The sequence below is a fragment of the Bos taurus genome, chromosome 6, assembly GCF_002263795.3.
Source record: "Bos taurus isolate L1 Dominette 01449 registration number 42190680 breed Hereford chromosome 6, ARS-UCD2.0, whole genome shotgun sequence".
NCBI lineage: Eukaryota > Metazoa > Chordata > Mammalia > Artiodactyla > Bovidae > Bos > Bos taurus.
The window spans coordinates 59,064,492-59,088,311 of record NC_037333.1 but is presented as its reverse complement, the minus strand read 5'-3'; the positions used below and the strand labels follow the sequence as shown (position 1 = coordinate 59,088,311).

The 23,820-nt window shown below is 39.1% G+C and overlaps 1 pseudogene; it reads right to left on the bottom strand.

Moving 5' to 3' along the window:
• Positions 1-20,338: 20,338 nt before the first annotated feature.
• On the bottom strand, positions 20,339-21,851 carry LOC112447155 (nucleosome assembly protein 1-like 1; annotated as a pseudogene).
• Between the last annotated feature and the right edge of the window lie 1,969 nt (positions 21,852-23,820).

The following is a 23,820-nucleotide window of genomic DNA, read 5'->3' as shown; positions in this document are numbered from 1 at the left end:
TAAAAATAGTGAGGAAACATATCTTAAAGGAAGGAATAAAATACTAAGAACTAAGGAGATAACTTTAAGAGTTGAAATTTGCCAAGAGAATAGATCTTAAGTGGTCTCAGCACACACATACAACTATGAGAAGTAAAGGGATGTATTAATTGTGATAACGCATTTCACAATGTACCTATACCTATATCAAATTATGTTGTACACTTTCTGTACAATTTTTTCAGTCATACTATACCTCAAGCTATAGTAAGCGGGGAGGTAAGGAGGGTAGGGGAGAAATCAATCTCTGTTGAAAAAATAACAATAACTGACAAACAGAAAAACCAAATCCCTTAGTGTAGCTTCCAAATCCTGCCCCTTCTACAGAAATGGACTTCAAGACCTCAAGCCTAGATCCACTGAGGGGTGCTCTCAAGAACTGTATGTTTGCTTTACCTAGTTTCTCCATAAGTGGATGACCAGAGTACCAGTCAGGCAGTCTCCAGACTTAACAGGGAAAGGTAGAAAAGGAATTGGCAACAGAGAATATTAAAAAAAAATAAAACACCTAAGAGAATAAGAACTACAGAATAGATGGCAAAGACAGCTTCCTTGTGCTTGGGATAATCCTTTTGTAAATGTGATGGTAAGCACAGTACTGTGTCTTTGTGAGTAATTTTCATAGGAAGCCACGCTTCAGTCCAGAAGCGTATTGTGGTAGCTCTAGCTTTGTGTAACTGTGAAATTTCATATGATTTACCAGTAAGGAAATGTTACATCCTATAATCATACCTGTTGACATCTTTCTGTCAGTTGCATTACTTTTCCACTTGTGACAGTCAGACACATCCTACTTCCAATGATGTTGAGTCATTGGGTAACTTCATCGTTCATTTTCACTTCTGGGCTTCCCAGGTGGCTCCATGGTAAAGAATTGACCTGCAGTGTTGGCGCAGAAGACATGGGTTTGATCCCTGGGTGAGGAAGATCCCCTGGGGGAGGAAATGGCAACTCGCTCCAGAATTCTTGCCTAGAGAATCCTGTGGACAGAGGAGCCTGATGGGTTATGATCCATGTGGTCACAACGAGTCGGATATGACTGAGGACTGAGCACATGTGCACATTCTTTACAAATCTAGTTTAAATGTCTCTTCTCCTGTAGTTTTCCAAGGTACCTCAAATATAATGAATTACTACTTCCTCTAAGACCATAGCAATCTGTGTATATCTCTCTTACTCAGTCCCAATGATGACTGTTGGTATATATCTTCATCGAAACTCTTTTCCCCTAGATAAGAAATAACTCCAGTGACTTGAAAATGTCCTCTAAACATTGAAATGTATAGACGCCTTTTAGCGTACCTCCTAGCTCACAATTTCCCCTTTAGCTTTACTTGCCCTCATTCTATAGGGTGGACTTCAGGATATTAAAAAATGACTTCACTTCCCTGGCCATAGTTAATGAACCAGGGGTGGGTGTCTTAATCTAATAGACCCTTCCTGGAAAATTTTAGGATTGAGACAAAATAAAAAATTAGCATTAGTAAAATCAAAGGAAAAATGATGAATAATAGCACAATTCATATCAGAGACAAAGGACTGTTTCCTCTAATATACAAACACTTGGAAATCAATTTTAAGAAGACCAATAACCCAACAGAAGAAAAACTGGGCAAAGCATAAAGAAGGCTCCCCAAAATGTATATATTATATATACATGTATTATGTACTATGCTGCTGCTGCTGCTACTAAGTCGCTTCAGTCATGTCCAACTCTGTGCGACCCTGTGGAGAGCAGCCCACCAGGATCCTCCGTCCCTGGGATTCTCCAGGCAAGAATACTGGAGATTATGTACTATACACAAATTATAAACATACTTCTGATTTTCTATTGCAGCATTAAATTCCAAATTTTGGAATTCTATAAAAGAATGATGGCATTCTCTGAGTGCTGATTCTGTACAATCTCCAGGATAAATTGCTCAGTGAAAAAAGTTTATGCTATGCTGCCATCATATTAAAAAAAAAATGGGAATATGAGAATAGGTAGACAGATGTTATCACATATACATAAAATTTCTCTGGAAGGAGATGGAGCAAACTTGAGAAAGGGAACTGAGTAGCCAGAGGGAAGAGGCTGGAAAGAGTTTTCACTGTATCTTTTTGGAACCAAAATAATCTATTTGCTATTCAAGAAAATAAGTAGGAGTAAGATATTTGGGATCCTAGAGAGATGCAGTTTCTTTGTGCAACTAAGCCAGTGTGGGGTTAACTCAGGAGTTGAGGGCAACTATATTCTGCATGAAGCCTGGGGAGCAAAGGAAGCTGACCTAGAAAGAAGACTGAAGTGGATAAGCAGACAAGAGGGATTGGATATGCAGAGAAGAGGGATTGGGGAGAAAATATTGTCTGGGCTCGCAACAGTTTGGTTCTAGTCTTTCCTGGAGCCAGCTGCATCCCTCCACTTGGTTTCTTTTAAAACATTCCTATATTCCTTTTTTTTCTTCCAGTTTTATTGAGATATAATTGTACACGTTTAAAGTGTACAGCATAATGACTTACATCATGAAATGATTACCACAGTAAATATAACAGACATTCATCATCTCCTATAGATAGAAAATAAAAGAAAAAAATGTTTTTTCCTTGTGATGAGAATTTAGGATTTACTTTTGTAACAACTATTATATGTAACATACACCAATGTTAATTATATTAATCATGTTGTACATCATACTAGTTGTATTTATCTTACAACTAGAAATTTGTACCTTTTGACCACCTTCATCCAGTTCTTCCTTCCCCCAACCCCTGCCTTTGGTAACCGCAAATTAGATCTTATTTTCCATGAGTTTGTTTGTTTAAGTATAATTGTGTGTGTGTGTGTGTCTGACTCTTGGTGACCCCGTGGACTGTGGCCCGCCAGGCTCCTCTGTCCATGAGATTTTCCAGGCAAGAATACTGGAGTGGGTTGCCATTTCCTACTCCAGGGGATCTTCTGACGCAGAGATAGAACCCGCGTTTCCTGCATTGGCAGGCAGATTCTTTATCACTACTGCCACCTGGGAGGCCCCATAATTGACTTAGTAACACTGTTAGTTCCTGGAGCACGACACAGTGGTATGATATTTCTTTACATTACAAAATGCTCACCACAGTAATTCTAGTTACCATCGATCACCACACAAAGATATTGCAGTATTGAGTGTATTCCCCATACTTAAATTTTATCTCCGTGACTCACTTATTTTGCACCTGGAAGTTTGTATCTCTTAATCTCCCTCACCTATTTCACTTACCCCCTCACCCGCATCCTCAATCCCTCAGACAATCACCTATTGCTCTCTGTATTGATGGGTCTTTCTGTTTTGTTGTATTTGTTAATTTGTTTTGCTTTTTGGATTCCACATATAAGTGAAGTCATATCTAACTTACTGCACTTAGCATAATACACTCAAGGCCCATCCACATTGTAGGAAATAAGATTTCACTTTTCTTTCTGGGTAACAATTCCATTGTATGTATACAGACACATGTAGTATATCCATTCATTTATCCATGAATTCTTAGGTTGTTTCCATACTTGGCTTTTGTGAATAATGCTGCAGTTAACATGGGGGTGATGCATTTTCTTGAATTAGGATTTTTGTTTGGCAAAATACCCAGAAGTGTGTAATTGCTGGCTCATGTGATAGTTCTATTTTTAATTTTTTGAGGAACCTCCATACTGTGTTCCATAGTGGCTGCACCAATTTACATTCCCAACTACCCTTTTCTTCACATTCTTGCCAATATTTGTTCTTTTTGATAATAGCCATTCTGACAGGTGTGAGGTGATGTCTCACTATGGTTTTGACTTGCATTTCCCTGATGATTAGTGATGTTGAGCATCTTTTCATGTACCTGCCGGTCATCTGTCTTTGGGAAAATGTCTGCTCGGGTCCTCTGCCCATTTTTTAATCAGGTTGTTTGGTTTTTTGATGTTGAGTTTTATGAACTCTTTGAATATTGTGCATATTAACCCCTTATCAGATATATTGTTTACAAATGACTTCTCGCATTCAGTAGCTGACCTTTTCTTCTTATGATAGTTCCCTTCATGTGCAAAAACTTTTTAGTTTGATATAGTCCCATTTGTTTATTTTTGCTTTTGTTTCCCTTGCCTGAGAAGGCAGATACAAAAAAATATTTCTAAGACCATGTCAAAGATCATATTGCATATGTTTTCTTCTGGGAATTTTATGGTTTCAGGTGTTAAGTATTTAATCCATTTTGAGGTGTTTTTTTTTTTAATGTGGTGTGATAAAGCAGATCACTTTTATCATTTTGCAAGTAACTGTCTCATTTTCCCAACACCATTTACTGAAGAAGTTGTCATTTCCCCATTACTTGTCTCCTTTGTCGTAGATGAATTAATCATCTAAGTGTGGGCTCATTTCTGGGCTCTCTGATTCTGTTCCACTGATCTATGCATCTGTTTTTGTGCCAGTATACTGTTGACTATACTGTTTGCTTATAGTATATAAATATACTATATATTTATAGTTTTAAATCAGGGAATGTGATACCTTCAACTTTCCTATGTTCTTATAATAAATCTCCTTTTTTCGTCCTAAGCTAACCTAAGTTGTTCTCTGATCCAAAGAGTTTAATTATTATAGTGGCATCAAAAAGAGTTTAACTTTTGTAGTAGGTTTTCTGTAAATTCTTGTTAAAATGAAATGTGAAGTTCTTTATAATGAAATCCATTTGGGCTCTTAAAGTTTATACTGTTTTCTTTAAATCTCTCAAATTGAAGAGGATAAGTGAACAAGTTCAGGGCATTCTGAAAGACCTTCACCCAAAGCTAAGGTGGTGTTTGCTGATGGAAAATATAAACGAGGCCTGAAGCCAAGTAACACATTCCACCTGCTAGACTTTCCTCTCAGTTTCCTGCCTGAGAACTGAGACTTCTCAGTTAGTGTTTCCTGATAGCCTGCCTGAGAGATAAGTTCTTAACTTTTTCTAGTTAGGATGCAGTTTGAAGATTGTGGAACATTTTTGGGCTGATTTATATTTTGATAGAAAAGGCACTGGGAAACAGGGCAAGAGCATCAATCCTATGGTGAAGGGACATGGGTGTCATTAATTGAGCATATTCAAATATGAGTTTCCAAGACTTAGGGCTAGTTAATACATTGACACTTACCCTTTCAGAAAGCAGTGTCCATTTCTTTGTTCACATTTTCAAATCTATAGGTAGAACTATCATTTTACTATTTATATCATTCTTCCTAGTACTGCAAAACTAGGAAATACTTCAGAAAATTCATAGAAGGCCCAGAATGCATTTACAGAGCAACTCTTAGAGTTCAACAGCTTGCAAATGAGGCTAAATATAGTTTATCTGAGCGTGGTGACATAATGCACATTCCAGGGATGGCAGCATAGACGCTTCACAAATGTCTATGTACCATTTATATAGGGTGAATTTAAACAGGATGATGAAATTATCTCTCATGTAAAATGTCAAAATAATTATATGTAAGTACTAAGATGTAGAAGAGCACAGTTTATTTCTGTCATTAAAATCCCATTGAAAAGTTAAATACCATTATTTAACTACCAGGAGCTATTCTTTATTCTTTCTCAATATTTCTTGAGAATTTATTATCAAGGGTATTGTAAAATATAAGACACAGGCCCTGTCCTTAAGGAGTTTTGTAATTTTGCTGAGGTAAGACATACAGGTATAAAGCATCATCATTGTTATTTTCCACTAAGAGGAGTAGGATGATGACATGGAAAATAATATGGGCTTACTTTATTTTTTATTATTAAAGAGCAACTTTGAAAGTCTACAGTTGAAACCACCACAGGAATTGAAGGTTGTGATCCCAAGCATCTTGGTTCCTCACCCCATCCTGTCCCCAGTGTGACTCCCAGAGGGCATCCCCAGACTGACACATGGATGGCCGTCTGTACACGTCTACTGGCAATATGGGCTTTTAAACTTGGTTCCCATTTTCAGTTCTGCCATGTCATTAATATATGAGCTCTACAAAGACATTTAACTCCCCCAACCTCAGTTTCCTCAATTAGTAAAGTGAGGATAAGGATGATAACCTTAGAGGACCATTTTAAGAATTAAATGAGACAATATGAATGAAAATAGCTAAGAAAATGCTTAATATATATCAGGTGCTTGATAAATATTAGTTTATTTTTTAACTGAACTTGAAAGGATTTTCTATTTTTCTCATTTTGATCCATTTATAATGAGCTTCAGTTAATTTTAAAATTGAAGTCAGCATACATAAATGAAAATTTAAAAAAATTTTAAACCAAAAAAGGAAGAAAAAATTTTAATATAAATAAATTTTAAAAATAAAATTGTAGTTAGCTAAAAATTTCAACAGCTGGGAGGAGAACCAAAACTCTAATCACTTTAAAACTTAAAGCAATATCTAGAGTTTTAATCAAGTAAACTAGAGAAGGAAAAATAAATATCATTATTTTCCTAGAAAAACCATTTATCATTCCTAGGGAAACGTTATCATTCCTAGGGAAACGTTGTCATTCCAACTTGCTCTCTGAATGTAATATCACCTAAGTGACTTTTCCATGTATAAAATAGTTCCAGAGTTTACTTGGGGTTCCATACAGAATGTATGCGAGTATTTCAAAATATACCCTATATTGGACATTTGTTAATGGAATTTCTCATTATTTGCTTTGATGGGTCACTCAAAAAGCCTGTTCTGAATCAAGATAATTTGTAGGATGATGTCAATGAGTTTCTTCATTTTCTTTTGACTGATTCCAAAATATAGAAGAATTTGATTTGCATAGAACATAGAAATGGGAAGTTAAGTAACAGTAATTTCTCAGAAAGTGACCAACATTGATCAGAGTAACCCTGCTCAGTACACAAATTCCCCAGTCTGCTTCCACTTAATTCAATAAATATATATTCCTGTGATTGATGTTGGAGTCTTCAGGGAGCTCAGTAAATAGCATTGCTCTCCTCTGTCTAAATTGAGAATAAAGGTCAAGTGTAAGGTAAATGAGGGATCAAATATCTCCTTGAACTGATAAGGACCAACTGCAGGCTGCAGCTCATGAGAACCAAACTGACCTGTCACGCAAATCCCTCAATTAGGTAGAATTCCCTACTCTGTTGCACAGACAGCACAGGTCCACAAAGAGTCTTGCATGGCATTTCTGCCTTTATGGCTACCTACTATCATTAAAAAAAAAAAAAAAATTAAAGCCACATTTTATGACTGCACTGATATAGTTCAGTTCAGTTCAGTTGCTCAGTTGTATTCGACTCTTTGCGACCCCATGAATCGCAGCACGCCAGGCCTCCCTGTCCATCACCAACTCCCGGAGTTCACTCAGACTCACATCCATCGAGTCAGTGATGCCATCCAGCCATCTCATCCTCTGTCGTCCCCTTCTCCTCCTGCCCCCAATCCCTCCCAGCATCAGAGTCTTTTCCAATGAGTCAACTCTTCGCATGAGGTGGCCAAAGTACTGGAGTTTCAGCTTTAGCATCATTCCTTCCAAAGAAATCCCAGGGCTGATCTTCAGAACGGACTGGTTGGATCTCCTTGCAGTCCAAGGGACTGCACTGATATAGATAAAAATATATTAATACTATGTATTAAAACATTTTCATTGGCTTACAAGTTCATTTTTTTTTTTTTCCTTCTCATTTTAAATTGAATCAAAACATTTTCAGGGCCCCTGAAACTATCCTGACTCCTAGACACTGGGCCCACTGTGCCTAATGGAGAAATTAGCCCTGGGCAACACACTGGATGAAGTAAATCTTAAATCCTGGAAGAAGCACGTACTCTCTGAGCAGCCTTACTTTCAGGAGAGAAGACAAGAAATCAGGCAACCATGCTTCAGTCATTCTTCCTGAATTTACCTATCAGATGTTACTTTCTCCACTCCTGGATGGGTAAAGGAATAGGAAGCTAGGAGTTACACCTTTCTCAGTTCAGTTCATATAAAAGAAAATATTGGTAGAGAAAAGCAAACCTCTCTTAGCAAGCATTTTCTTACTACTGAAATGATTGTGTTCACTTACTATAATTTGGTAATCCTGGCCTTTATGATTACCCATCTAGGACTTTCCTAGTGGTCCAGTGGTTAAGAGTTCACCTGCCAGGGTTGGATCCCTGGTCTAGGAAGATTCTACATGCGTCCAGGCAGCTAGTGGTCCACAAGTACTGAGCCCTCCCACCTAGACCCTGTGCTCCACCACACGAGAAGCCACTGCAGTGAGAAGCCTTCACACTGCAATGAAGAGTAGCCTCCACCACCACCAAAACTAGAGAAAGCCCGAGCACAGCAATGAAGACCCACTGCAGCCAAAAAAAATTACATTTTTAAAAATAAAAACTAGAAGTTTACCCATCTAATTCTTCTTGCTCCAGATTTCATTTTACCAGGAAACTTTCTGATTATAACTATGGGTGCATGCATGCTAAGTTGCTTCAGTCATGCCCGACACTTTGCGACCCACTGGACTGCAGCCCACCAGGCTCCTCTTTCCATGAGATTCTCCAGGGAAGAATTCTTCAGTGGATTGCCATGCCCTCCTCCAGGGGATCTTGCCGACGCAAGGATTGAACCTGCATCTCCTGCATTGGCAGAAGGGTTCTTTATGACAGGCGCCACCTGGGAAGACCAATTATAGCTATATGGCCTCCCCTATTTTCCTACCAAGAAAGAGTGTATCAAGCAGCTGATAAGGCATACAACCTGCTCTCTGGTTACAGTTATCATTGTAAATTAAAGCATCCTGGTTTACATATTATTTTCACAAGAAATTTGTTGGCATGAGAATTCATGGATTTAACTCATTCATTTAACTGACTTGACTGTGTTGTTGAACTAGAAAAGTTGAGGTTCAAAATATGAACCATTGGGAATTCCCTGACAGTCCAGTGGTTAGGACTCTGAGCTTCAACTGCAGGGCACACAGTTTCCATCCCTACTCAAGAAACTAAGATCCCTCATGCCTCTCGACATGGCCAAAAAAATCTGTATCATTGATGGTGTAATCTAAGGCAACCCTAGAGGACTCCACCTCAGTCGTCAGCAAGTTTTTGTGAGCTGCAGTTCAATTTCCCCATCCTCTAATCACAACATCCTTCAAACTACTGATAATAGTGTATTCTTAAATTATAATAAATGGGGGGCGAAGGAAGAAATACTCTGGCAAAATTTTCCACAACTATTGTTTTCCTCCAGTTCTACCCAATGTCATGGGATTAAGAATGCTTGCTTTTCTTCATGGCATATAATTAAGGGGAAATTATTACTAGTTCTGTGTAAAACAAATCATATTCTTTACAACAAATAATCCACAGGAAATTTTCATTTGGTCTTAACTACCTCCATGGCCAGACAAGATGTCAACCTGGATCAAGATAAGGAAGAACTGGTGACACAACAAAAAAAATTTTTTTTTCACAACAAAATTTATAATGGAATACGTCAGCAGTTATATATGTCTCATTAAACATATATTGAGAGCCAGTAATGTGCCAGTCAGTATGTGCCTAATATAATTGGAGGCTGCAAAGGATTATCTAGCTGCATGTCCAGGAAGAAAAGGAAACAGATTTTTGTGAATACACCGAAATCAGACTGATTATATTCTTTGCAGCCAAAGACGGAGAAGCTCTATACAGTCAGCAAAAACAAGACCAGGAGCTGACTGTGGCTCAGACCATGAACTCCTTATTGCCAAATTCAGACTTAAATTGAAGAAAGTAGGGAAAACCACTAGACCATTCAGGTATGACCTAAATCAAATCCCTTATGATTATACAGTGGAAGTGAGAAATAGATTTAAAGGCCTAGATCTGATAGATAGAGTGCCTGATGAACTATGGAATGAGGTTCGTGACATTGTACAGGAGACCGGGATCAAGATAATTCCCATAGAAAAGAAATGCAAAAAAGCAAAATGGCTGTCTGGGGAGGCCTTACAAATAGCTGTGAAAAGAAGAGAAGCGAAAAGCAAAGGAGAAAAGGAAAGATATAAACATCTGAATGCAGAGTTCCAAAGAATAGCAAGAAGAGATAAGAAAGCCTTCCTCAGCAATCAATGCAAAGAAATAGAGGAAAACAACAGAATGGGAAAGACTAGGGATCTCTTCAAGAAAATCAGAGATACCAAAGGAACATTTCATGCAAAGATGAGCTCGATAAAGGACAGAAATGGTATGGACCTAACAGAAGCAGAAGATATTAAGAAGAGATGGCAAGAATACACAGAAGAACTGTACAAAAAAGATCTTCACGACCCAGATAATCATGATGGTGTGATCACTGACCTAGAGCCAGACATCCTGGAATGTGAAGTCAAGTGGGCCTTAGAAGGTATCACTACAAACAAAGCTAGTGGACGTGATGGAATTCCAGTTGAACTATTCCAAATCCTGAAAGATGATGCTGTGAAAGTGCTGCACTCAATATGCCAGCAAATTTGGAAAACTCAGCAGTGGCCACAGGACTGGAAAAGGTCAGTTTTCATTCCAATCTCAAAGAAAGGCAATGCCAAAGAATGCTCAAACTACCGCACAATTGCACTCATCTCACACACTAGTAAAGTAATGCTCAAAATTCTCCAAGCCAGGCTTCAGCAATATGTGAACCGTGAACTTCCTGATGTTCAAGCTGGTTTTAGAAAAGGCAGAGGAACCAGAGATCAAATTGCCAACATCTGCTGGATCATGGAAAAAGCAAGAGAGTTCCAGAAAAACATCTATTTCTGCTTTGTTGACTATGCCAAAGCCTTTGACTGTGTGGATCACCATAAACTGTGGAAAATTCTGAAAGAGATGGGAATACCAGACCACCTGATCTGCCTCTTGAGAAATTTGTATGCAGGTCAGGAAGCAACAGTTAGAACTGGACATGGAACAACAGACTGGTTCCAAATAGGAAAAGGAGTTCGTCAAGTCTGTATATTGTCACCCTCTTTATTTAACTTATATGCAGAGTACATCATGAGAAACGCTGGACTGGAAGAAACACAAGCTGGAATCAAGATTGCCGGGACAAATATCAATAACCTCAGATATGCAGATGACACCACCCTTATGGCATAAAGTGAAGAGGAACTCAAAAGCCTCTTGATGAAAGTGAAAGAGGAGAGTGAAAAAGTTGGCTTAAAGCTCACCATTCATAAAACTAAGATCATGGCATCTGGTCCCACCACTTCATGGGAAATAGATGGGGAAACAGTGGAAACAATGTCAGACTTTATTTTTCTGGGCTCCAAAATCACTGCACATGGTGACTGCAGCCATGAAATTAAAAGACGCTTACTCCTTGGAAGGAAAGTTATGACCAACCTAGATAGCATATTGAAAAGCAGAGACATTACTTTGCCAACAAAGGTCCGTCTAGTCAAGGCTATGGTTTTTCCTGTGGTCATGTATGGATGTGAGAGTTGGACTGTGAAGAAGGCTGAGCACCAAAGAATTGATGCTTTTGAACTGTGGTGTTGGAGAAGACTCTTGAGAGTCCCTTGGACTGCAAGGAGATCCAACCAGTCCATTCTGAAGAAGATCAGTCCTGGGATTTCTTTGGAAGGAATGATGCTGAAACTCCAGTACTTTGGCCACCTCATGCGAAGGGTTGACTCATTGGAAAAGACTCTGATGCTGGGAGGGATTAGGGACAGGAGGAGAAGGGGACGACAGAGTATGAGGTGGCTGGATGGCATAACTGACTCGATGGACGTGAGTCTGAGTGAACTCCGGGAGTTGGTGATGGACAGGGAGGCCTGGCGTGCTGCGATTCATGGGGTCGCAAAGAGTCGGACAGGACTGAGCGACTGATCTGATCTGATTAGTTTCTGACTCAATGACTGGGATTATTGTCCCCATTTTCACAGGAAATGGAGGCACAGAGAGAAGTAATTTTCCTAAGCTCATATCTAGAAATTGTGATATAATCATGATGCAATCATGACTGAAACCCAAACCTGTTCAGTTCACTAAATATATGAGTCATTACTCTATGGCAGGCCTTCTGGTGGGGATAGGGGCTTCCCTGGTGGCTCAGCAGGTAAAGAATCTGCCTGCAATGCAAGAGACACGGGTTCAATCCCTGGACTGGGAAAATCCCCTGGAGGAGGGCACAGCAATGCACTCCAGTATTCTTGCCTGGAGAGTCCCATGGACAGAGGAACCTAGCAGGTTACAGCCCGTGGGGCTGCAGAGTCCCACACGAGTGAAGCGACTGAGCTCACATGCACACACGCATGCAGGTGGTGGGTATTGAGGATACAGCGGTGGTCTTCCCTTGAAGAACTCCATCAGCTTCCTGCCAGCAGGCCAGTAAACCTACCTACATGGCCACTCATGCTTTCTGCTAGCCCTCCTGGTTCCATGGGAGCAGCATAGCTTTACCTCCTAAGGCTACTTTTCCCCTTGTTTCTAGATCCCACCACTCATCTTTATTTATTTTTTAACTTTTTGGTTTGAAATAGTTTTGGACTTACAGAAAATTACAAAAATAGAACAGAGTTCATATGTACCCTTCACCCAAGCTGTCTCCAGTATTAACAATCTAAATAACCATAGTTCAATGAACAAAACTGGACATTAACGCTGCTACAGTACTGTTAACTAAACTGTGTGTATGTGTGCTCAGTCACTCAGTGGTGTCCAGCTCCTTTGCAAGTCCACAGTGTAGCCTGCCAGGCTCCTCTGTTGATGGAATTCTCCAGGCAAGAATACTGGAGTGGGTAGCCATTCCCTCCTCCAGGGAATCTTCCCGACCAGGAATCAAACCTGGGTCTCCTGCATTGTAGGCAGATTCTTTACCCTCTGAGCCAACAGGGAAGGGGTTTCTCTGATACGTTCTAATAATTAGATTAAAGTTGTGCATTTTGGGCAAAAATACCACATAGATGGGGTTCCCTTGTGGCTCAGCTATAAAGAATCCACCTGCAATGCAGGAGACCCAGGTTCCATCCCTGGGTTGGAAGATCCCCTAGAGAAGGAAATGGCAACCCACTGCAGTATTCTTGCCTGGGAAATCCCATGGACAGGGGAAGTTTGCGGGCTACAGTCCATGGGGTCACAAAGAATTGTACACAACTTAGTGGCTTAACAACAACCACCAACATATAGGCCATAGTATGTTTTAAACACCTATCAGAAGATGCATGATATCAGTACATCTTATTACTGGTGGTATTAATCTTGATCACTTGGTTAAGTTAATATCTACCAGGTAATAAAGTTACCATTTTCTTTCCTTTATATTGATAAGTATCTTGAGGAAGTTACTTTGAGACTATGCAAAAATCCCATCTTTCCTCAAACTTTCACCATCTAACTTTACCATCTATCGATGGCTCTTGCCTACAACAATTATTACTGTTGTATTTGTCTAATATAGATTGGCTATTTCCCTCATTCATTCTACACCTAATAATTGAAAATTTTCTGCAAGGAATAGTTGTTCCTTCTTTCTAATTTATCTAATTATATTTATGTCAATATGAACTCATGGATATTTATTTTACTTTATGGGTTATAATTCAATATTATCATTATTTATTTTGTTTCTCAAGTTATTCAACTTTTGTCATTGGGCGCTCCTTCAGGCTAGTTTCTGTGTCCTTTCGATGTGTCCACTTCCTTTTGCAAGCACTCCCTTATTTTCTGGTATCACAAGATATCCCAGACTCATCCTGCACCAGCCCTAGAATTAAGCACTTCCCCGAGGAGCCCCAGGTTCCTGTTATTAAAGAATGTTACTTAGGAATTCATCTGGATGCTAGATGTGCTCATTGCTACTGGATATTATTGCTCCTAGGCCCTTCTAGTGAACAGAGCTAAGGGATCCTATGTATGTGTATTAATGCACACACTTTTATATTTCTATCTATGTATGAGTTTATTTGACATGAGTTTACTCTGACATCATCTAGTGTCAGAAAATTCTAGCCTTTCCCTGCTCCTTATTTATAATATTTTTCTCCAACAGAGAGGAAGCCTGGCTCTCATTGTCTACAATAGAGACATTTGTTGAATCCTAGTGTACACATGGAGAAGGCAATGGCACCCCACTCCAGTACTCTTGCCTGGAAAATCCCATGGACGGAGGAGCCTGGTAGGCTGCAGTCCATGGGGTCGCTAAGAGTCGGACACAACTGAGCGACTTCACTTTCACTTTTCATTTTCATGCACTGGAGGAGGAAATGGCAACCCACTCCAGTGTTCTTGCCTGGAGAATCCCAGAGACGGCGGGGCCTGGTGGGCTGCCGTCTATGGGGTTGCCCAGAGTCGGACACGACTGAAGCGACTTAGCAGCAGCAGTGTACACATAGAGTAATTAGAACATGCTAACCCATGAAAAGTATGATAGAGATTTACTAAGTAGAATGCAATATTTGTGCATTTTTTTTTTGTCTTCAGTCTTGGAGTATCTGTATACTGTTCACTTGTATTTTTAATATCTTTTTATTGCCTTCTTATCAGCCTTTAAACACCTCAACCCTCTCCTGTATGAAAAGGACTATTTCTCATACTTCATTCTCCTTCCACTTAGTCCTTAGTTCTGAAAGCACTTGAATAATTCTATATTCCCTATCATCATTTCCTCTTATCTTTCTTCACTCTTGAAGTCACTGCACTCTGACTTCCATCTTCACTACTCCCCAGAATCTCCTCCTACTTCAGTCACTTCTTACCTTTGTGTTCCTATAATCAGAAGTCAGTTTTTTGCTTGACATCTCAAAAAAAAAACCACAAAATACAATACGCTGTTGACCTCTTTCTTTGACAATGATGGTAAGCAGTCTTCAGTATTCCTGCTGTTTATCTGGCTGATCCTTGTTGTTCTTTACAAGTTCCTCTTCTTTCTTTTTTCCCTTTCTTATTTATTTACTTATGGCTGCACTGGGTCTTTTTTTTCTTTTTAGGTCTTAAACATTGATGCTTCCCTGATTCTTTTAGCATCCTCTTCCATACTTACCGTCTGGCTCCTGAATAATCTCAATATATCTAATGATTTATAATTACTATCTGTATGAAAATGACTCTAAAATTTGGAACCGCAATTTAGACATTCCCAAGGAGTACCAGAATTATATATCCAAATGCTTATTAGATAGTCTTCATCTGAATATATCATAGGAACTTCAGATTCAACATGTTCAATTATCAACCTGACTTTAGACCTGCTTCTCTTCAATAAGCCTATTTTCAAAATCTTGAAAAGTCTCTTTCCCTTCACATCCAAGTCTTCAGATATAAAGAAATTAATCCTTTTCATGATTTGTTTTAAATATTTTTATTAACCATTTTTTATTGAAGTGTAATTTACAATGTGTGTTAGTTTCAGGTGTACAGTAAAGTGATTCTCATATATATGTGTATATATATATTTTTTCAGATTATTTTCCACTATAGGTCAAGATATTGAATATGGTTCCCTGTCTACACGACAGGTCTTTGTTTACCTATTATATATCAGATCAGATCAGTTGCTCAGTTATGTCCGACTCTTTGCGACCCCATGAATCGCAGCACGCCACGCCTCCCTGTCCATCACCAACTCCCGGAGTTCACTCAGACTCACATCCATCGAGTCAGTGATGCCATCCAGCCATCTCATCCTCTGTCATCCCCTTCTCCTCCTGTCCCCAATCCCTCCCAGCATCAGAGTCTTTTCCAATGAGTTAACTCTTCACATGAGATGGCCAAAGTACTGGAGTTTCAGCTTTAGCATCATTCCTTCCAAAGAAATCCCAGGGCTGATCTCCTTCAGAATGGACTGGTTGGATCTCCTTGCAGTCCAAGGGACTCTCAAGAGTCTTCTCCAACACCACAGTTCAAAAGCATCAATTCTTCGGTGCTCAGCCTTCTTCACAGTCCAACTCTCACGTCCATACATGACCACAGGAAAAATCATAGCCTTGACTAGACGGACCTTTGTTGGCAAAGTAATGTCTCTGCTTTTCAATATGCTATCTAGGTTGGTCATAACTTTCCTTCCAAGGAGTAAGCGTCTTTTAATTTCATGGCTGCAGTCACCATGTGCAGTGATTTTGGAGCCCAGAAAAATAAAGTCTGACATTGTTTCCACTGTTTCCCCATCTATTTCCCATGAAGTGATGGGACCCAATGCCATGATCTTCGTTATATGTATGTATATGTTGATCGCAAACTCCTAGTTTATGCCCCCCCATCCCTTTTGGTAGTAATAAGTTTCTTTTCTTTTTTTTTTTTCTCGTTCTCTCTCTCTCTCTTTTTTTTAATGCACTGCTCAGCTTGCAGGATTTTAGTTCCCCTAACAGGGATGGAACCCATGCTCCCTACAGTGGATTGAAGTCTTAACCACTGGATCACCAGGGAATTCTCATAAGTTTGTTTTCTATGTCTGTGAGTCTACTTCTGCTTTGTAAATTAGTTTATTTGTATAATTTTTTTAGATTCCACATAGGTATAAGTGATTTCATATGATATGTGTCATTATCTGTGTTTCATACTTTGTTCAATGATAATTCTGAAATATGACACATATTGCTAAAAACAACACGATTTCTAGTATTTAAATCATATTAGTCTAAAATTCAAACAAAAAACTGTTATAGCAATGAACTCCTTACATCTAAACTTCATCTCCTGGAGAAGGAAATGGCAACCCACCCCAGTATTCTTGCCTGGGAAATCCCATGGACAGAGGAGCCTGGAGGGCTACAGTCCATGGAGTCACAAAAGAGTCAGACACAACTTTATTGTTATTCAGCTGCTAAGTCGTATCTGACTCTTTATGACCCCATGGACTGCAGCATGCCAGGCTTCCCTGTCCATCACCTTCTCCTGGAGTTTGCTAAAACTCACGTCCATTGAGTTGGTGATGCCATCTAACCATCTCATCCTCTGTCACCCCCTTCTCCTCCTGCCTTCAATCTTAGTATCTAAACAACAACCTGTTCCATTTAGATTGTATTCCTTTCAGTTCCAAAAGTTAGACATTTATGTATTTCAATTTTGTTTAAAGTAGCAACTAATGAGGAAAATCCATCTCTAGTATTCGTTTAATTATATGTCCCAAAGTTTACAAAGCCAAAGATATCTGGACTTTATTTGTGATTTTTATCTCTTTATTGCATTCTTTGTACTTCTCATTGATAAAGTTTCAAGTCCCAGACATTCCAGCTCCTATAAGCCCCAGTTCTCTCTGGTCTTGCACTACTGCTCTCTTCCAGGCACCTTCATCTCTTTCTTTGATCACTGCAACTGACTCCTAACTGATTTCACTTCCTCAGTCTTGCTTACCCACATACAACTAGCCATACCACAGAGCACTCTTTCTAAAATGTAAATCTGCTTTGATCACTTTCCAATTAGAACTCTCCCTTTTGTGCTTCATGACATCATGAAAAAAGTGAGGGGGAAAAAAAAACCCACAGGAGACATTTTTTGCAAATCATATATCTGATAAAGGACTTGTAGCTAGAATGTACAAAATACAATTGCAACTCAATAACAAAAAGATAAGTCAATTTTAAAATGGGCAAAGGGGACTACACTGCTAGTCCAGTGGTTAAGAAACTGCCTTACAATGCAGGGGACTCAGGTTCAATCCTTGGTTGGGGAACTAAGATCCCACATGCCACAGGGCAACTAAAGCTGAGCACCTCAAGGAAAAGCCCTCATGCAGCAATGAAAACCCAGCATATTTAAAATTTTAAAAATAAAATAAATGGTCAAAGAATCTGAGCAGACACTGCTCCCATGATGGCCAATAAACATATGAAAAGGTACTCAACAACATTAACTATCAAGGGAATTGTATTAACCATGTGTTTCTGTTTTTTTGACATTTTGGGGCCTTGCTGATCTTGAAGAACTGCCCCTCCTGCGGTTAGCCAATATTTATAGATAGTAAGGCATGCCTTTCATCTGCAGACTAAATAATCTACAGCCTAAACCCTCAATCATCTCCTTTATCAGGTTCTTATACTCCAGGCTACTATTTCTCTGGAGGTCTCAGTCCAGGAACCAGACAAGCTAGGAGCAGCCCCTTTACCCTGGAGCCTATGGAAATTATCCACCTAGCCAATCTTCGGAGAAAGCAATGGCACCCCACTTCAGTACTTTTGCCTGGAAAATCCCATGGACAGAGGAGCCTGGTAGGCTGCAGTCCATGGGGTCGCTAAGAGTCGGACACAACTGAGCGACTTCACTTTCACTTTTCACTTTCATGCATTGAAGAAGGAAATGGCAACCCACTTCAGTGTTCTTGCCTGGAGAATCCCAGGGACAGGGAAGCCTGGTGTGCTTCCGTCTCTGGGGTCGCACAGAGTCGGACACGACTGAAGCGAATTAGCAGCAGCAGCAGCAGCCAATCTTACTCTACCTCACATGTTCATTCTCACAGAAATCACAGTAAAAGTTCTTGCCTACATTCCCCTCTTCGCCTGACTGAACTTGGTGGCTCCTTCTGCCATGACATGGCTTGCCCCCTCCTCTTGAGATCTCTGAGCATTACAGTTATCTTTTCAATGACAATCTGACCTGTTGACCTTTCATACCTGAATAATAATAAACCTACGTTTTAAAACAAAAATACAAATTGAAAACAAAATGAAATGCCTTGTCACACCCACTAGGATGATGGTTATCAAAAAGATGGACAACAGCATATGTTGGCAAAGGTGTGAAGAAATTGGAATCCTCATACATTGCTAGTAGGAATGTAAAATGGTGCAGCTGAATGGAAAACAGCCTGGCAGTTCCTCAAAAAGTTAAACATATAGTTATGACATGACCCAGAAATCTACTCCTAAGTATACAGAAAATATGCCCACACAAAATCTTGTACATGAATGTTTACAGCAACATTATTCACAATAGCCAAACAGTAGAAACAAGCCAAATGTCTATCAGCTGATAGGTAAAATGTATATCTATGCAATGGAATATTATTCATCCATAAAAAGGAATGGGAGCTTCCCAAGGGGTGCTAGTGGTAAAGAATCCGCCTGCTAATGCAGGAGATGTGGGTTTAATCCTTAGGTTGGGAACATCCCCTGGAGGAGGACATGGCAACCCACTCCAGTATTCTTGCCGGGAGATTCCATGGACAGAGAGACTGGCAGGCTACAGTCCATAACGTCCCAAAGAGTTGGACATGACTGAAGCAATTTAGCACGCATGCACACACTAATGGTAAGGATTTGGTGCTTTTATTATAATACTGCCATGGCCCAGGTTCAATCCCTGGTCACAGAATTGAGATCCCGCAAGCCACACTGACTGCACTGTGTAGTCAGAAAGTAAATAAATAAAATGTTTCTTAAAAAAAAAAAAAAAGTATTGATACATAGTGCAACATAAATGAATCTTGAAAACATGATAAGTAAAAGAAACCAGTCACAAAGTTCCACGTATTATATGATTCATTTGCATGAAAGGCCAGAATAGGTAAATAGAGAGAGAGAAAAAGTAGATTGGTGGTTGCCTAGGGACAGGGAGTAAGAGTAACAACTAAACCTTTCTTTTTGGGGTAATGGAAATATTCTAAAATTGGTTGTAGAAAGAAATGTACAATTCTGTGAATATACTAAAAGCCATTTGTTGAACACTTTAAATAGGTGATTTGCATGGTTTATGAATTATATTTCAATAAAGTTTTGAAAAAGGAAAACTTTTCAATAGCTTCCCACTGCCCTTAAAATAAAATCTAAATCACTAAGATTAATAGGCAATAAGGAATCTGGCTCCAGCTAATTTTTCTAATGTCATCACTCACAAGGCCTTTTCATCAGTCATTACCCTCCTTTTTTACTCTAATTCTAGCCATGCTGAATTTTATTTTTTGTCATCTACCTGAATATGTTTGGTAGTTTTAAAATATGTCTACAAGATCTTTGACACTCATCCTGATAAAAAGTTGAAGCATACTTCTCCCCTTAAATACAGAGTAGACTTAGTGACTCACTTCTAATGAGTAGAAAGTGGTAGAAGTGATTTTTGCATGGCTTCTAAGACTAGGTCATTAGGCACTGCGGCCTCGTTGCTCTCTTTTGGGGAAGTTGCCATATTTCAAAGATACTCAAGCAGCCCCATGGAGAGACTCATGCATAATAATGGGGAACTGAGGCCTTCTGCCAACAGCCATGTGAGTGAGCCATGTGGTGAGCAGATCCTCCAGTCAAACTTTAGCGAGCCTCCAGATGACTGCAACCCCAGCCAATATCTTGATGTAACTTCATGAGTGACGCTGAGCCACAACTACACGATTAAGTCACTTCCAAATTCCTGACCACAGAAACTGTGAAATAAAATTTTTTAATTTGATATTTTATTTTAGTCTGCAAAAACAAAATCAAGCCAAAAAACAAACAAAACCCTTAAAATAGGCTTTTCAAATTATGTAAATTCCTCCTTTCCAAGGAAGCAGAGGGTAGACCAGTGTAGGTTATCCCTAGGGCCACGTGCATCCTGCTACAGCAGCTTGCTCTTGGTTGGGTTTTGATCCTTCTTTGAGTCATATCTGGATCATTTTCCTTATCTCCTTCTTCTCCCCTTTCCTCATCTTCTTCTCTACTGTTTTATCATAATCATGGTCTTCTTCAGTAACTTCTCCAGTCAAGTATAATACTGATCTTGGGATTATATATTCATGTAAAAAATGATGGATGTTTAAGGTGTGCGGGAAGAATAGCTTCAGCAGCAGCATCAGATCTCCACTCTCAGGAACTTCAGGAGGGACAAACAAATTAAAGAAAGAATATTAGAATCTGTTTTAGTTACAGTACAAACAGACCCAAGTCCCTTGTTTCTGCTTCTTAGTGGTTTTCAAAATGACAATTCTTTCCTTTTTTCCAGTCTACGTGGCATCTTGTATAACCCATAATTTCTGGTCCATCAAAAGAAAAGGGATCCGAGTCATCTGGTTATGACCTCATATTATGTGTCTTAGTCAACACTTCACTTGTGAAATATTCACTGGGTTCAAAGTGAAATTTGAAGACAAAATACATAGGCTGGCCTGTACCTAAGGACTTCACTTGAGTACCTTGCGAGTGCTTCTGCGTAGGTTTATCATTTTCCTGAAACATACCACTGAGCAAATCAACACTTAAAAAACAGTCAACCAAAATTCAGGAATTCCCTTGAGGTCCTCTTTCTCTTTATCCTTTTTCTCATCTTCAATCTTGGCCTTTACTTTTAGCCCCTCCAAAATTTCATCTTCCTCATCTGGTTTCCATTCAGTCTTCTTATGTAGGTTCATAAATGATCTCAAATGGCTTATCAGATAGAGGCTGATAGAGAACAGCATACTTTCCTTCAAGATCATAAATTTCCTCTCACAGAATTTGGCTTCTATCTGGACACATTTAACTTGTATCTTGTTAAGATATCTCTTGTTAAGAGAGAACTAATGTAACATGGCATGCTACCTGTCACCTCAAAGCCAAACATCATGAGATATTTACTTCATTAATATCCAGTCATTCTTAGCTTTATCACTTTCAAAATCATTTTTAACGGGCTTTTAAACTACTGATTAGTTCCCTCTGCTATTTGCTACCATAACATACATTCATGCTGCTGCTAAGTCATGCCAGTCATGTCCGACTCTGTGCGACCCCAGAGACGGCAGCCCACCAGGCTCCCGTGTCCCTGGGATTCTCCAGGCAAGAACACTGGAGTGGGTTGCCATTTCCTTCTCCAATGCATGAAAGTGAAAAGTGAAAGTCAAATCGCTCAGTCATGTCCAAGTCTTTGTGACCCCATGGATTGCAGCCTACTAGGCTCCTCCATCCATGGGATTTTCCAGGCAAGAGTACTGGAGTGCGTTGCCATTACCTTCTCTGATACATCCATGAGTTAAATCATTTATATACCCCGACAGACTTAAGTTTAATGAGGTCCCATATGGGATCTCTCTTGTCAGTATTATGTCACTAGCACCTGCCACAATACCTGATATATGGTAAACTATAAATAAATATTTGAGGAATGAATAGTTACATGAATGAATGATTGGATGAAGATATATAAGGAAATAATGTAATGAGATAAAGAACCCATGTGTGCAGAAGCTGCTATGAGAGTACAGAGGAAGGGGATTTAATTCACACCACTCCCTTATGGTGTGAATTTTTGGCAAGTTACTAATCTCTCTCTCTCTCTCTCTAAGGGACAGCTTCCTTATGCATAAAATTAGGATATAGCTCCTGCCTCATAATGTTGTTGTATTTATAAACTAATACCTAGTAGAAAATAAAAATGATAATAACACTTGGGAATTTAGAAAAGAGCTCCATGAGAAATGAATATCTCAGTAGAGTTTTTTTTTTTTTAAGATTTATTTATTTTTTGGCTGTGCTGGGTCTACATTGCTGCATTCAGGCTTTCTCTAGTTGTGGCAAGTGGGGACTACTCTTTGTTGTGGTGTGCTGGCTTCTCATAGCTGTGACTTCTCTTCTTGCAAAGCACAGGCTCTAGGCCCAAGGCTTTTGGTGCTGCATGTGAGCTCAGTAGTTGTGGCACATGGGCTTAGTTGCTCTGCAGCATGTGAGATCTTCCCAGACCAGGATGGAACCAATATCTCTTGCATTGCAAGGAGGATTCTTAACCACTGGACCAGCAGGGAAGGCCCTGGGTAGAGTCTTAAAGCATGAATAAAAATTAGGCAAAAAAGGTGGGGGGTAGGGGTCAGAAATCTAGGCAGAGAGAAAAGCAGAAACAGTTTCAGAGGTTAGAAGTAGCAAAGTGCATGTAGAAAACTCCATGCAATTCAGTATCACCAGAGTATAAAATGCAATGAAGGGAAGTGGCAGAATGTGAGGCTAAAGATGGGAGTTAGGGCTAGTAACATGGAAGACTTCCTCTGTTATATTATGCTTTTGGAATTCTGAAAAAAATTAGGACCATTAAAAGAGAGTGGTTATATTTGCATTTTGAATATACTATTCCAATTAACTTTAGAATCAATAACCTTCACACCCACTGAAATGCTTATAATAAAAAAGATGGACAGTAATAAGTGTTGACAAGGATTCAGAGAAATTGAAACCAGCATGCATTGCCATTGAGAATGTGCAATAGGCAGCTGCTTTGGAAAACAGGCAAGCAGTTCCTCAAAAAGTTAAACAGACTTACCACATGATCCAGCTGTTCTACTCCCAGGAATGCACCCTAGAGAAATAAAAACAATCCATCCTCTCAAAAACACGTGCATGAAGATTGGTAGCAACATTATTCGTAACAGACAAAAAGTGGAAACAACCCAACGTCCAAAATTGAAGAATGGATAGATAAAATATGGTACAGCCATACAATGGAATCACAAAATTTGCCCATAAAAAGAAATGAAATATTAATTCATGCTCCAACACAGATGAACCTTGAAAACATTATGCTAAATGAAAGAAGCCAGGCATAAAAGGCCACATGTTATGATTTAATTTATAAATAAAGTTTAGAATAAGAGACAGAATGTAGATTAGTGGTTGATAGGACTTTTTCTAGGTTAGGGTGGAATAGGGAGTGACTGCTACTGCATAAGGAATTTCTTTTCCAGAATACAAAAATGTTCCGAACTTAAGATTACTGTGATGGTTAAACAATTCTGTGATTATAGTAAAACCATTGTACATTTGGAATGGGTGAATTTTATGGTAATGTAAATGATATCTCAAAATATATCTTTTTATTAAAAAGCCAATACTCTTTCTAACCTATTATTTTGTTACCTGGCTATTACTATTATTATTATATTATAGGTTTCTCTTATATAATGTGACAAAACATATATGCTATGAAAGTCATACATTTTGTTTTACAATAT